Raw genomic sequence first — 14,465 nt, forward strand, 5'->3', positions numbered from 1 at the left:
CCAGATGGGAGAGGAAAGGCAGACCCTGCCCGGCACTGGGCAGGACAGGGTCTCCTCCGAGGAAGTTCCGGGAAGAGGTCTGGGCTGGCTTGGGATCCCAGGCAGACGGAAGGCGGTGGCGGCGACGGTGGTGCTGGAGAGTTTTATTGGCTTTCTCTTTTCTCAGGGAGCACGTAGCTCCCCGCGGGTCCCCACAGTGCAGCTGCGTGAACGCACAGGGATGGGTGCTCGTCTCGTTTTAAGTGGATCTATGGATCTATACAGAGAACAGAGACCAGAGAAGGAAACAGGAAACCGGAACAGAACAGCTACAGGAAGTGCCACCTCCTGGTGCTCGACCCCCACCCCAGCCCACCCCCCCAAGCAAATGCGCAAAACAACTCATGGGGTTCCACAAAGGCGAGAGCTGGGGCTGCGGGAGGCTGGGCCTGGGTTCCATTAGCGCGTCCAAACCGAGGCGGGAGGCGAGAGGAAGGAGAACGTAACGGAGAAAGCTGAAAATAGTAAGTCCACCCTAACTCTGCTCACGTCCAGACGACTCTGGGGCATTCGGAGAGAGGCAGGTGCTCAGCTGTCCTCGGCTCAGGGACCGTCAAAGGCTGCTTTGTCTTTTAGGAAGGTGGCTTAGCCCAGCGCCTGGCAGGCAGCAAGCAGCTCAACTACCCCCGGGGCCCTGCTGTGCAGGAGGAGATACCGCCTCTGGCTGGTGGGGGAGCTGCGTTCCCCTGGCCGGGTCACTTCTCTGGGGTGGCCATTGAGCATCACTTCCCCAGCAGAGGGGGCAGCTGGAGAGGGGGCTCCCAGGGAGCCCTCGGCCCTGCTGCGAGCTTGGTGGGGGGCGGGCTCAGCCGAGGTCTTACGTGGAGTGAGAGCGGGCGCCGGGGGCCTGCTCCCACATCCTCCTGAGAAACGGCCAGTGGGAGAGGTTGGGTCGGTCTCCCCTGGGGACCAGGTTGCTTGAAGGGCTCTGGATGCTGAGGCCCCGGGGGTGGGAGGGCCTGTTGCAGGCCTCATGGGGAGAACGTGGGTCTGTTAGGTCCTGATCCCTGCGCTGTCCACCCCGCCACACCTGGGCTTCGGAATGGGGCCGCGCGGACGCTCCTGCGGCAGGTGGTTGTCCCGTGGCCTCCTCCTCCCTCTGTGCCTCCCTCTTTCACCAAAAAGCCAGTGGGGGCTGTGAAACCCGAGGGCCAGGGTGCCCCTGAAACTCGTCTAGGACATCTGCAGGAAGGCCAGCCCACAGCGCGCCTCGGCAGCTTGGCACCTGAGGCCAAGGATGTGCGCGGGAGCGGGAGGGTGGGGTGCCCCTACCCCCTCCATTCTGGAACTGAATCCTTGGTCTGCGAGATCGCCAGGGAGGGCTTGCGCTATCGTTGGGGCCCGTGGCATCGCGGCTGAGGCCCAGGGAGGGGGCCAGGGCCGGGCCTCACAGCCAGCGATGGCCAAGTTGCCGGGGCTGAGACGGAGGCCACTTCCCCTGCAGCTTTGCTGGACGGCAGCTTCAGCGTCAGGAGCCTGGCGTCGAGGCCCCAGAGCCCTGCCTTGCCCTGCGGACTGACGCCTGGGAGCCCACCTGTGCCCGCCTGCCTTCGAGCCCAGGCCCTGCGACCCCTACCCCAGGGGGCCACCCTGTGCTCACTGGGCGCTACCCCTGCAGTGAGCCGGGGAGCTCCCGGACCGGCCCCCGTGGGGACAGGGAGGCGCGGAGGGCCGGGCCGAGCCCTGGTCCTGGCCCGGGGCCAGGCCGACGCGCCCCGGGGGCCCCACCATGGTCTGGGGGCCCGGCGGGCGGGCGGGGCCGCNCCGTTGCTCTCCTCCTCGTCCTCCGGCTCCTGCAGGAAGAAGGAGGGCGGCTCGTAGTGGGAGCAGCTGCGGCAGAGGGTGCGGGCCTGCGGGGTCTTCTGGCTGAAGGAGGTGGAGGCGGCCGGGTAGAGCGCCGGCCCGTTGGTGAGCACCAGGCTGCGGCCGCAGGGCAGCGGGGGCGGGTTCGAGTGCACGGCGAAGTCAGGCTCCTCCTCGTCCTCCTCCGAGTCTTCCTTGCAGCAGTAGTACTGCGGGCAGAGGGCTGGTGACCCCCGGCCCCATCCACCCTCCCACCCTGCGNGTGTGGTGCAGACAGGGAAACCGAGGCACAGAAGGGCCAGGCAGGCTGAAGATGGGCGCTGGGCTGTGCTGCCTTGGCCTGCACTGATGGCTTCCCCTGCTCTCAGGGAGACCTTGGGGGGCACTCGGAGGGCCCTACGGTGTCAGTGGGGAGGGGAGAGCCCAGGGGGCGAGAAGCGAGGCCCAGACGCTCGCTCCTGCTCTCTCGCTTGGCAGCTGGGTGCGCTGTTGGCCAGGTCCCTTACCCTCCCTGAGCCTCAGCGGCCTCCCCTTGCGGGGGCTTTGGGAAACCCTGGGAGAGGTGAGCTGGGTGCCCCTCATTGCTGAGCTCCCGCAGGTGGGACCCAGAGCCGGGCTGTCTGCTCTGCACCTTCTCCCTTCCCCTCTTCCGGGGCCCCAGCCCCCCTCGCCCTCCCCCCGCACCCGGGGTACCTGGAGCCGGCAGTAGCACAGAACAGCGATGATACAGAGCAGGATCACAGTCGCCAAGATGCCCCCAGTGATGACCACCGTCCCGGCTGTCATCCGCCCCCTTCTCCATCAACAGCCTGTAACACACACCACCGGGCTGACTGCAGCGCTGCCTCCTCGTTGCAAGAGCAGCCCCTTCTAGTTTAGGAAGTCGAGGAAATGGCCCAAAGGGGAAGCTAAAACCCCCAGGGCGTGTGCGCAGGAGGTGGGGGCCGGGGCCGTCCCTCCCTCTCCCGGCCCCGGGTCCCACGTCTGGACAGGGTGACGCTGACAGCACGCCCCACCCTGGCTCGCGGGGGCTCCCGCGAAGGTTCCTGAGCGCACATTTCAGCCCTGAGCGTAGCACGCTTTGAGGGAATGGCGCCCTTCCAGGCTGGCTCTCCAGGCTCACGCATTTCTAAATTCACCCAAACACAGTCAAGCGAAGCATATGGTTTTGTAACCGAACAAGATCGTCCTTATTTTTCCAGATCATGACATCTCCTTCCGCGACATCGTTTCTAACCACGTCCCGCTGTACGACATAGCCCACCCGTTTCCCTTTAAGATTTTCGGTTGTGGTAAAACACATAGAACACGAAGTTCGCCATCATGACCGTTTTCAAATGTGCGCTCCAGTGGCGTTAATACCCGAGCCTGGTGCGCGGCCAGAGTCTCCAGAACACTGACATCTTTCACAACTGAAAGCCAGTCCTTTTTTTTCTTTCTTTTTTGATATTTAGGTTGTTTACATTAAAGAAGTATTTTAAGCGGATGTTTTTGTAAGTGTTTTTGCAGCTAAGTGACTGGAGCCGTCTGAGCTACGTGGGCTCCAACGGCTCTTTCAGAAATTCCTAGAAGGGGGATTCCTGGGCCGAAGGACGGGCCCATTGTAGACTCATCACGGAACGTGTCACACGAAGGCAGAGAGAACCAGTGCGCGTTGCCGGCCGCACTGCTGTTAGCTTTTCCGTGCACCCGGGCGCTGTGAAACCCAGCCTAGAGGGAAAGCGCCAGGCCTTGTGGCATCTTCTGACGTCTTCCCGGTGGCCCGACTCGAGTCACGAAGGTTTAACACCCGGCTCGCAAAATTCCTGGATGCCTGACGATAGCCTCCCGCGGGCCCGTCGCCGCAGGCTTCTTCTGCCTCAGTTTCCCATCCCTGTTTTCTTCTGCAGGGGGATGGTGGGGGTGGGGGGAATCAAGCCTATTAAGGAAATCCGGGAGCGTATCAGTTTACTCATGAATCCTTCAGCGCGAAATCTGACAGATGAAGACTTAAGAAAAACACCCAGTCTGTGTTCAGCCTCCTTCACTCGGCTCCAAAATGTCTTTTTACAGCTGCTTTGTTCAAAGCAGGATCCAGTTGCGTTTGGCTCGTTTGACTCTAGAACAGTTCTGTTCCTTCTTCTCTCGCCCTATGCGCCCCGCCCAGCGTTGTTTATAGAAGAAACTGGGTCGCTTTTCTTAGCAGAATTTTCCGTGTCCTAGAGCTGGCTGGGCTTCCTCGGGTGCCATCGGACCCTCCGTCTCTATTTTCTCTTCTAAACTGGCTTCCTATCAAGTCACTGTGGGGGGCTGAGAATCTGTTCACACTCTTGCCATCACGCTGAGATTAACCGGTGGGTTCAGCTCACGCTGAGATTAACCGGTGGGTTCAGCTGCTGTCAGTTCCCCACTGGCCCTAATTGATTTTCCAGTCTTTGGGGATTGTTACCCAGATCCATTATTTAATTAGGGGGCCGCAGACAGTGACTTTTTGAACACTACCGTGTCTCCTGCATTGAGTAGCTGCGCTCTTCTCTGAAGGACTTTCCCTAGTACCTGCGTAGTTATCCTAAAATACAGTCTGCTGAAGAAAGGCACAAATGCTTAGTTCTTTGTCAATTTTCAGAAGAGGTGGGTACCCCATGAGGTTTGTGGTGGCTTTCTAGTATCACTGTGATCTCACTGACTTTCGTATATTTAAAAAAATTTTTTTAATGTTTATTTTTGAGAGAGAGAGAGAGAGAGACAGCATGTGAGTAGGGCAGGGGCAGAGAGAGAGGGAGACACAGAATCCGAAACAGGCTCCAGGCTCTGAGCTGTCAGCACAGAGCCCGACGCAGGACTCAAACTCAGGAACCATGAGATCACGACCTGAGCTGAAGTCGGTTGCTTAACCGCCTGAGCCACCCAGGCACCCCAGCATTTTGCTTTTAGGCATAAGATGTCCCAGCTCATCTGGCCCCTGGCGCCCGCTGTTCCTCTGTGGCAGCCTGGGTCCCTTAGTGGGAAGCGGTTTGTAGAGAACATAATCTGAGCACTAGGGATGCTAGCTGTTCTGGGTTTTCATTGGTTCTAGGCTTTTTCAGACACCAGAGCTAGGGAATACGTTCTTTTCTCTTCAGGGAAAGAAAAATAAAACGTGAGTTTATATTGACTTTATTCCTTTTTCCCTATTATATAGAATAATTGAAAACTAACGGTACCAATATGTTTACTAACACATCTACTGAACGGAACACGATATTTATTATTCTCCTTTTGTTCTTACCCCTCGGGGGTGGATACTAACAAGACTATGTCAAAGTCACTTGAAATAACTCTTAGTGTGGGTTTTCCATCCACTTGATGCTCAGGGTCATTTATTCCAGTGAGTTCTTCCCTTTTTAAAAAACTGATTTAATGCTGTGTTTTAATTGTAGAAAGCATTTGGTTCCAAAGTCAAAAGCATGACTTTTGCGTTCAGGAGGTTTCACTTCCTGGCGCTCCTCTGCTCTGCCCCAGAGAGAACAATTTTACTGGGTTCTGGGTTTATCTTCCTATTGTCTTTCTTTCTTTTTCTTTCTCTTTCTTTCTTTCTTTCTTTCTTTTTCTTTCTCTTTCTTTCTTTCTTTATTTTTTTCTTTCTTTTCTTTCTTTTTTTTAATGTTTATTTTTGAGAGAGAAAGAGTGCGTGCGAGCCACAGAGGGGCAGAGAGAGGGGGAGACACAGAATCTGAAGCAGCTCCAGGCTCTGAGCCATCAGCACAGAGCCCGACGTGGGGCTCGAACCCACAAACTGTGAGATCATGACCTGAGCCGGTCGGACGTCAACCAACTGAGCCACCCAGGCGCCCCCCACCCCCGCCATTGTCTCTAAGAATATAAGGAAATGTACCCTTCTTTCCTTCTCTTAAGCTAAAATGGCATTCTGTATATATTTCTGCACTTTCCCCTGTTTCGCCTCGTGGTCTGTCACTACCTGTACACTCTGCTCCCCGGTCATGCGGAACATCCCCAGGGAGCCCTCTGGAGCCTCGCTCCTTTTCACAGCCGCACCGCGCTCCATCGGGCGGGGAAGCCCCGCTGACTCAGCACGTTCTGCGGGTGGGCATTTGCATCGCTTCCTACTTTTTGAGGTCACAGGAATGTGCAACGAGGGGTTTATGGTGTGCACGTTTCTAAAGGTTTTGGTAAACTTGCCAAAGACTCGCTGGAGTCCGGGCCCGTTTTCCCCCTTCCAGGAACGTGTGAGAAATGACATGAGATTTTCATTCGGAGACTCAAGATGTGAGCAGTCGGTATGTGGGGAACGAGGGGCTGTGCCCCTGCACGGGGCGTGGTGAGGCCAGCCGTGGTGTGCTTTCCCTGCGGACTCTGCAGCCCGGCTGGGAAGCGTCAAGGGCCCCGGGAGGGGTCTGCTTGGGCCCGAAGGCCAGCGCCCTGTCTACAGATGGAGGGGAGCACGGCCACGGATGGACACAGGGAGTCTCTCCCAGCAACGCTGTGCATCAGAGGCAAAGCTGGGATGGGAACCCGGACTCTGGACAGACAGACAGACAGACAGAAAGGCAGATCTGCACAGACCCGAAGGGATCAGCAGCCGAGACAGATTTGCAGACAGCTCCAGATTCAGACGGAGGTGCAGACAGGCAGATGCAGACGGGGCCCGAGTCAGGAAGACACGGCGCAGGCCACACAGACAGACAAAGCAGGAGCCCCAGGGACCCCCGCATTCCCGGGCGCCCTGCCGGGCGGCTCCCACCCACCTTGGCCCCCAGGGCGGCCGAGGCCCGCTGGGCCTNGGGGCGGCTGGGCAGGGGCCAGGCCTGCTGTCTAGATGTATTTCACGCTTTGCAAAGAGGTGAGGCAAAGCAAAGCAGGCAGCTGCTGGCCTCGCTCCCTTGCACCCTTCCCTCCCTAGGGGCCCATGGGATGCCACGGCTCCCCCAGCCTTCGCCTGACGTGGCCAGGAGGTGGCAGCGGACTGGAGCCCGGGCAGCCCCCCCCCCTAGTGTGCATGGCGCCAGCCATGGGAGGGCAGAGCGGGCACTGGGACCCTGACTCTGCAGACCAGGCAGTGGGGTCCCAGAAGAGCAGGGCTGCTCCCCGCAATCTAGCTAAACCCCAGCGCCCTGTGGGGCGGGCGGGCCGGTCCACGCACACCCTTCCGGCAAACGGGTCCCACTGCAGCCGAAGCCCTATGTGCCTCACCGCCGGCCCGCTGGGATCCGGCACCTCCCAGCCCCGGAGAGTGTCAGCCCGCTGTCCAGCCCGCGCTTGTTAGGACACGCCCTCGGGTGTGGCGAGTCCCACATTTGAAGATGAGCAAACCTAGGTGGGCAGAGGTCCGGGCACTAGCAGTTCTGGGGTCAGGCTCGAGGTCAGACCTGCTGCTGCCATCACACCTTGGAGCCGAAGCGCCCCGGTTCCCCCGACTGTGCAGAGGCCTGCAGCCCACGGCATCTCTGACCACGGCGCCGGCCCGCCCCGCACCCCTCTCTGTGCCTGGCCCCCCGCTCTGCGCCACTCTTCCCTTCTCCCGAGAAGTGGGCCCGGGACCCAGCACTGGCCAGTCCCTGCTGGTCCCCTGACCCGCGGTGTCGGCGCAGGAGCTCAGGCTGCAGCCCAAGGGGACAGCCGGACGCGCTGCTTCTTGGGGTGGGGGGTGAGGACACCCGTGGGCAGAGCAGGCCAGGCTGCGGCCCTGTCGGCGACGGGCTGCCGCTCCCCTCCCGTGGCTGCACGGTGACTCATTCTGTGTCACCTCAAACGGTAACTGTGTTCCTGCTTCATCAACGAGGGGACCTACTCAGCTCGAGAGGGAGCTGCAGAGACAGACTCTGCTGGGCGGGTCAGCGCCCCCAGCCCTGCAGCCCCCAGCAGCGCCCGGAGCCAGCCTGGCCCTGCCCCCCCGTCAGTTGTGAGCACCTGTCAGCGCCTCAGTCCTCCCCGCCGGAGGGTGACGCCATCACCCGGTGCGCCCCCTGCTGGCCGGGCCGCTGCGCTCTGGCTCTTACTGTCCGTACCTGCGTCCCTGTGGCAGGTCCCGGAGGGCGCTGGGGCGTGGCCACGGGGCCGCTCTCCCGGGTCTGGGGTACGGGGAGGCCCCTTGCTCGGCCTGGCTGGCAGGGCCCCTCCCGCGGCAGGAGCCTGGTGGCTGATGGGAAGGGTGCCGGGGCAGGCCAGGCGCCCAGGGCTGTCAGCAGCCACGGCTCCGACACCCGGGCCACGTCCAGCTGGAGCGTCTCCGCTTCGCTCTGCAGATATGCGCATGCCGAGGGGCAGCAACACCCGCGACGGGGCGCCAGTCCCGGGGCCAGGCCGGGCCAGCAGACGTGCACGCGGCTGGCGGCTCTGCCGGGGCCCCAGCCTGACATCAGTCCACAGTTAACTCCGAACAGCCCCTCGGAGGGACATGGGCTCCTTCGGCCCCACCCTCCTGCCACCCCTCTGCCCTGGCTGTGCTGGCCCCCGGGATGCCCTTCCCTCTGCCTCTCCAGGGCTGGCCTTGCCATCAGGGCCCGGAGGGTGCTTCCTCCTCCCCCTCCTCCTCCAGGAAGCCTTCCTGAACTTCTCTAACCTCGAAATGCTGGTGCTGGGATGTCCCACTCCTCCACTGAGTACAGTTGGGTGGGGATGGAGAGCCTGAGGCCAGTGGCCGGGTCCGGCATGACCCGTCCATGACCTCGCACAGTGAGTTAGCGGAAGAACAGCAGTGGGAGTCCTGCCTCCCCGATCCTCACACCTGCTGTCCCGGTTGGACTGTCACCTTTCAGACCTCCTTCCTGCGCCCGGGGACTCTGCCCCGCCAGACGCCACGGCGACGAGCCTGAGGGGCCCTCGTCCTGCCCAAGACTGGGGAGGGGGGGCAGGCGAGGAGAGTCCTGCCCTACACTTGCTGGTCACTCTGGGTCAGAGGCCTCCTCCCGGCCTCAGTTTCCTTATCACGTAACATGGGGGTTACGCATTGCCCAGGCGGAGCTGAGAGCTGCAGACACACGGATGCATGCTGTCCTGGGGGCCCGGAGGACGCCGGCCTGACACTCGCGTCCTGAGCACGGCCATGCTGAGTGCCCAAGACACCAACGGGGGGCCCTGGGGGGGCAGGGCTGCACACAGGTGGCACCACACCGGGGGGACCACAGGGGGCTTCCTGGAAGGGCGGACTGGCCGGGCTGGCAGAGGAGGGGGAGGCCGTGACAGGAGGGGCAGCGAGGGCCGGAGGCAGAGAGGCGCTGGCAGCCCCAGTGACGGATGCGCGGTTCCTCCTCGGCTCTCCCCAAAGTCCTCGCCGCCCTGCCAGCCAAGACGGTTTGGCCGGGATCGCGCTGAATTGTTAATCTGCCCCCTGGGACCATAAACGGTTTTAAAGCTTTATAAACGGCTTTACTTTCCTGTCCCCACCCTCGAGTTTTCCAGGGACAGGCTGAGAGATGGCTCGTCTGTGCACCCCCACCCCCACCCCCAGAGTCTGTGGAGGGGGGCCGGCGGGCCCAGCTGGCCTGCGTGGGGGGGGGCGTGGGGGACNGCTTGGGGTGGTGCGGGGGGCGGGGCGCAGGAAGCACCTGGCCGCAGAGCCAGACGCCAGCCCACCACCTGCCCCCCCCGGAAAACCTCCCGCAGCCCCCTCCCCTGGCAGAAGACCCCCCCGCGTCTGCCATCTGGAGCGCACATCCTGCACTTTGCTGCAGACGCTTCTATTTCACTGCTCCCCTTGCTCCGTCCTGCCTCTCCCGCCCCAGCCCCGCAGGGCGCAGGGCATTCGGCTGTGCCGCACCAAGGCTTCTGTCTGCCGCGTCACCGGAGGTGCCCGGTGCGCCCCTGGGAGCCAAGGAAGACCCAGGCCCTGCATCCTTGCACACCAGCCGGGCCTCTGGCTCTTCTTAACCCCCAACTTCCAAACCCACCAGGGACCAGAAGGTGGGGGTGCCTGGTAAACACGCAGACGCCCAGGCCTCGGCTGGATCTGCACTGGGGCCCTGGGATCAGCTTGTTTCATAAGCATCCCTTCCAACGGAGTGATGATGGTGCCACTCGCTTCCAGGTGGGGAAACAGAGGCTGGGGGAGCCAGGCTGAGGCTCCTGCGCCCCGCGGGCCCCTCTCCACCCCGTCGTCTCGTCAGGGCTTACGGAGGAGCGCCAGCACGCCTCTTCCTCCACAAACACATCTGTCTGGTTACAAAAGCGCCCGCGCTACCTGGAAGCCCAAGGGCCCCGTGGTCCGCAAGGGAGCGCGTCCGCGGAGTTCCTGTCTAGACCTCCTCCACATTTGTTCCTAATTTCACGCTCTGCAGGCTCCCAGATTCCTGTGCGTGGTAATAAATAGACAGGGAAGAGTTCAGCAGCTCCATGGCTGGTCTCAGAGATGTTCTCCAGAGCCCGGCTGGGCTGGCGGCGCGGGGGTCTGGCGGCCTGGACGGGCTGTTCCCAGACGCGCCTCGACATCTCCTCCCCAAGCTCCTCAGAAGCGCAGGCCCACCTGGGACGGGGCTGGGGGCGGGGGGCTGGAGTGCGCCTTCAGCAAGCCGGGGACGCCCTGGGCTGGGCTGCTCTGTGGCCGGGGCTCCGTGAGGGACCCGTGCTGCTCTGCTGGCCACCTCGGGGCTTCACGGACTTGCAGAAGTTGTGCCCAGACCCCAGTTGAAGAGCCCCCCCCCCGCCCCGGGGTGAGCGCTGTGAGAGCAGGTGGTTCTCCTCTCCATTGCCACTGCCCAGCCAGGCCCCGGACGCACAGTAGGCGCTCAGTGCTCACGAGAACAGTGAGCTCTTGAAGAACGAACCGAAATTCTAGGATGGACCCGGAGCCAGGAGTGTCAGTGAGAAGGGTATGGGCGTGTCCATCTCGTTTTGCCCCACGGCTCCCCTGCTGGGGGAGGGTCCCCAACCCACACTCCCCAGGCCGCCCGGGAAGCAGGGAGCAGATGTGTCTCTGCACAATCACCCCACCCACACGGTCTAGGGGTAAAGCGAGGCAGGAAGAGTAGAACAACACACCGGGCCAGCAGCGAAGCCCATCAGGTGGACACCTGGTCTGTGTGCCCCTTCCTGGCTGCAGGGCGGAGGCTGTGGACCACAGGGAGAGGATGCAGGGCAGACACGGGGTCCTGGGGGCTACGGGGGCCGGGCCACAGCCAGGAAACTGGAGGGAGCTGCCTTGCCTGACCTGGACTGGCCAGGGGCCTAGGCATCCCCCGCCCCCCAAACCCCCCGCCTGGGCAGCTGGGCGTCCTTCCTGCCCCCTCGGGCACGGTCCCCAGGCACTTGCTGTCCCCTACCTGGGAACCTCTGGGAAGGCAGGGGGCCGCAGGAGGAAGCCCCTCCTTCCGTCTGCCAGAGCCATGGCACAGTCACCTGGGGGCCCCCGGCCCTTCGGGGACAGTGGGCAGCACATCATGCTGGTGAGCGCACCACGCCATGCCAGAGGCCCCCCCCAAGCACAGCGTCCTGCCTCCAGAGGAGTGGCCACTCGGGTGCTCTAAGGCTTGTGGTCCAATGAGGCTGGACGCCCCGCTCCGTGGGGACCAGGCTCGGTGGTGTGGGGGGGCTGGGAGCGCGCTGCTGCCCCCTGACCGTGCACACGGGTGGTGTGCCTTCCAGACGAGACCTACCCCAGCTTGTCTGCCACGGAATGAGGGCTGAGCACAGGCCCGCGGCCCTGACCTTCGCCCTTGAGCCCCCAGGGGGTGGGGCGGCGGGGGATGGGAGGAGGCGAGGCACCCGGTGTCTGATGTTGAGCTCAGCAGTGTCTGGCCCCGGGGCCCCGGCAGCCCGCAGGCCTCTCCCGTCTGACCTCTCGTGACGTGTCTGAAGGATGGACGTGTGTCTGACGGCGCTCACAGCTCACGGCCACGCGACTCCCGCACAGCCCAGAAACCCACCCTTTAGCAAGGAGGCGCCCTGACGTTCCTACCCTGCCCTCCCGCCCATGCTGCCCCACTGGGCTCCTGAACCTGAGTCTGGCCAGGTCACTGCCTCCCTCAGACACCCTGGGTGGCTCCCCTGTACCTCCCGTTAGTAACAAGCACATTGTCCTGTCCGGAGCACCCTCTGTGCCCGGCAGGGACTGAAGTCTTCACCACCATCTCTAATCCCCAGGAGAGTCTGAGCAGGTTCATCATCACCCCGTTTTACAGACAAGGAAACAGCCAGAGAGCTGCGCAGGGGGTCACATGGTCCAGGGTGAGGGTGCAGGGGTGAACTCGGGTGAGCCACTCCAAAGCTGGTGTCTTGTCTTTTCCCTCCTTCCTCTGGCTCCCCCCCACACAGCTTGCCTTAAGTTGGGGGGGGGGACAGGATAGGGATGCTCTCTCCTTGCCTCACTAGACTGACGCTAAGCCCCATGAAGGCAGGAACCTGGTTTGCCGTGTTTTGCCGCCTTCCTGTCACTAGGGGTCAGCAGAGCGTAAGGACGCGGAAGGGGCTCCGAAACGGGGGATCTGAAGTGAAGTGGGGTCTAACTGGCGAGCCCCCACTGAACACGCCCCGAGCCCGGGAAGGGAAGGGACGGGGCTTTGCCACTGCGGCTGTCACCTCCTGCCCCGCCTCCCCCTCAGGTCGTCCTGGGCAGGCGGGGAGGGTGCGGCAGGCAAGGCCCGGGCCGGGCGCGTGCGGGGCCCCAGTCAGCGGAAAAGCAGCCCAGGTGCACCTGCAACTTTGTGAGGCTGGGGTGTCCCGATCCGTGTCAGGCAATGGGGGGGGGCAGCTCAGCTGTGGTCAGTTCTGGCTTTTTCTCTCCCTTAAAAGTAACACTGGGTAGAAGTTGGGTCTGCAAAGCCCTTTCTGTTGCTTGACTTCAGTATTTTATTTTTATTTTCAGCTTCTTCTTCCAAGACCTGAGTGCAGCTCAGAGGCTGGGAGGCACGCAGGACGGAGCGCCAGGCAGTGTCCACTGGCACCGCCGGAACTTCCGTTTATTAAACACTTACTATGTCCCAGCGCTGAACGGAAGGCTCTGCCCTCAGTATTTCACTTAAGCTCATGGGTACACTCAGCTCAGGCCCTGTGAGTGTCCTCATGCAAAGACAGGGAAACTGAGGCACAGAGAAGGTGGTGCATCCAGGCCGGGATACGAGGAGGAGGCACAGTCAAGATCTGATGCCAGGCCTTTGCTCATCACCCTGGCTCAGCACCTTGAGTTTGATGAAGCCCTCAAGACAGTCAGTAGACCCCTCGGGGTCTCAGCCTGGCAGGGCGGAGCTAACACGGCTCAGCAGGGGTCACCCCTGGGGATTCAGGGTTCCCCAGAGGGTCTCCCTGCTCTGCTTCTCCACGATCCCCCGCGAGGGCACTGTACCCAGCTCCCAGCGCCTGCTGCATCCTGGCTCTGGCCCCGCCCCCCACACCTTGCCCCTTCCGTCATTCCACAGAAGCCTTGCACCTGATTAGCAGCGGGAGCGTGCGCGGCTCCACCCTGGCACTGTCCGGCTGCGTGTGCAGGGACAGGGCCCCAACTGAGGGGTCACCACAGCATCGTCAGTGCCTCGTGTGCCCCGCGCTTCGGCCTGGGCCCGGCTAGCTCCTCCCCAGGTGCTTGTCCCAAACAGGTTGGAGATCCTCAGCTGGGCTGCATCAGCATCTCTGGGGGCGGGGGGCTCTGGACCACTGGGCTCCTCCCAGGAGTTTCTGCTCAGAGGCCCAGGGGGGTACGGATGGGCCCGGCTTACGGGGTCCTGGGAGATGCTGACGCTCCTGGGACGGGGCCACATGTGGGGAACGACTGGACCAGACGCCTCCCCAGTCCTCTGAATGAAACCCACACTCCGCTGGACCGGCGCTGGCCACCGCGTCTGCTTCAGGCCGCGGGTGTACGTGCTGGTCTCAGGCCTGTCCTGTCCCACGGTCCCTAGACTGGGGATGCCCCCGGGGCCACTGCCCGCCGCCGCTCGGGCAGCTAAGTCCTTCTGGTCCTTTGGGGCGGGTATCAGGGCCCCGTGCAGGGAGCCTTGGCCCCCTCCCCGGAGGGCCTGGCCCGCCTCCTCCATCCCCTGCAGCGTCACGGTGCGCTGCCTTCTCACCCGTCTTCCGAATGACCGCGAACCCCACGAGGGCTCCAGCACAGCCTCACCTTGACGCACAGGCCCCGCAGACGGCAAGAGCTGGGTCTGTGCCTGTGGACTGAGTTCTTGCCAAGGCAGAGCCCTTGGGAGCTGAAGACTGGGGGAGCCGTGGGAGCCGTAGGTGCGTTTTGGGGAGGAAGACCAAGCCAGCTGTTGGAGGCGCTCATTGGAAAGGGCAAGGGGGGCGGAGACTGAGGAGAGCCTGACCACCTCTGCTTCTGCTCCTTGTTGCTCCGGGACTGTGACACGAGGAAAGCCATCTGCTCATGGAGAGCCTCGGCTTATGCATCTGTGAAAGTGGCAGCGGCGGCGTGCCTGGCTTTGTGGTTTTTGGGGAGAATGCACGCATCACCCCATTTAAGCCTGATCATCATTCATCATCCTTGGGGTTGGAATTATGAAGCCGTTTCACAGATGAGAAAACTGGGGCTGGTGGAGATGAAGTGACCTGCCCAAGGGCACACAGCCAGCGAGAGGCAGACCTGGGGGCCAGGCGAGGGGTGGGGGTGGGGGGTGCTTTTCCAGAAACACTGGTTGCCTCTGGCATCTCATGGGCTTGGACAAGCACCCAGTCCACCACGGATGGCAAGTCGTGTGCGAGATCCCACT

This window comes from Crocuta crocuta, unplaced genomic scaffold (genome assembly GCF_008692635.1).
Source record: "Crocuta crocuta isolate KB4526 unplaced genomic scaffold, BGI_CrCroc_1.0 scaffold458, whole genome shotgun sequence".
Classification (NCBI taxonomy): Eukaryota; Metazoa; Chordata; class Mammalia; order Carnivora; family Hyaenidae; genus Crocuta; species Crocuta crocuta.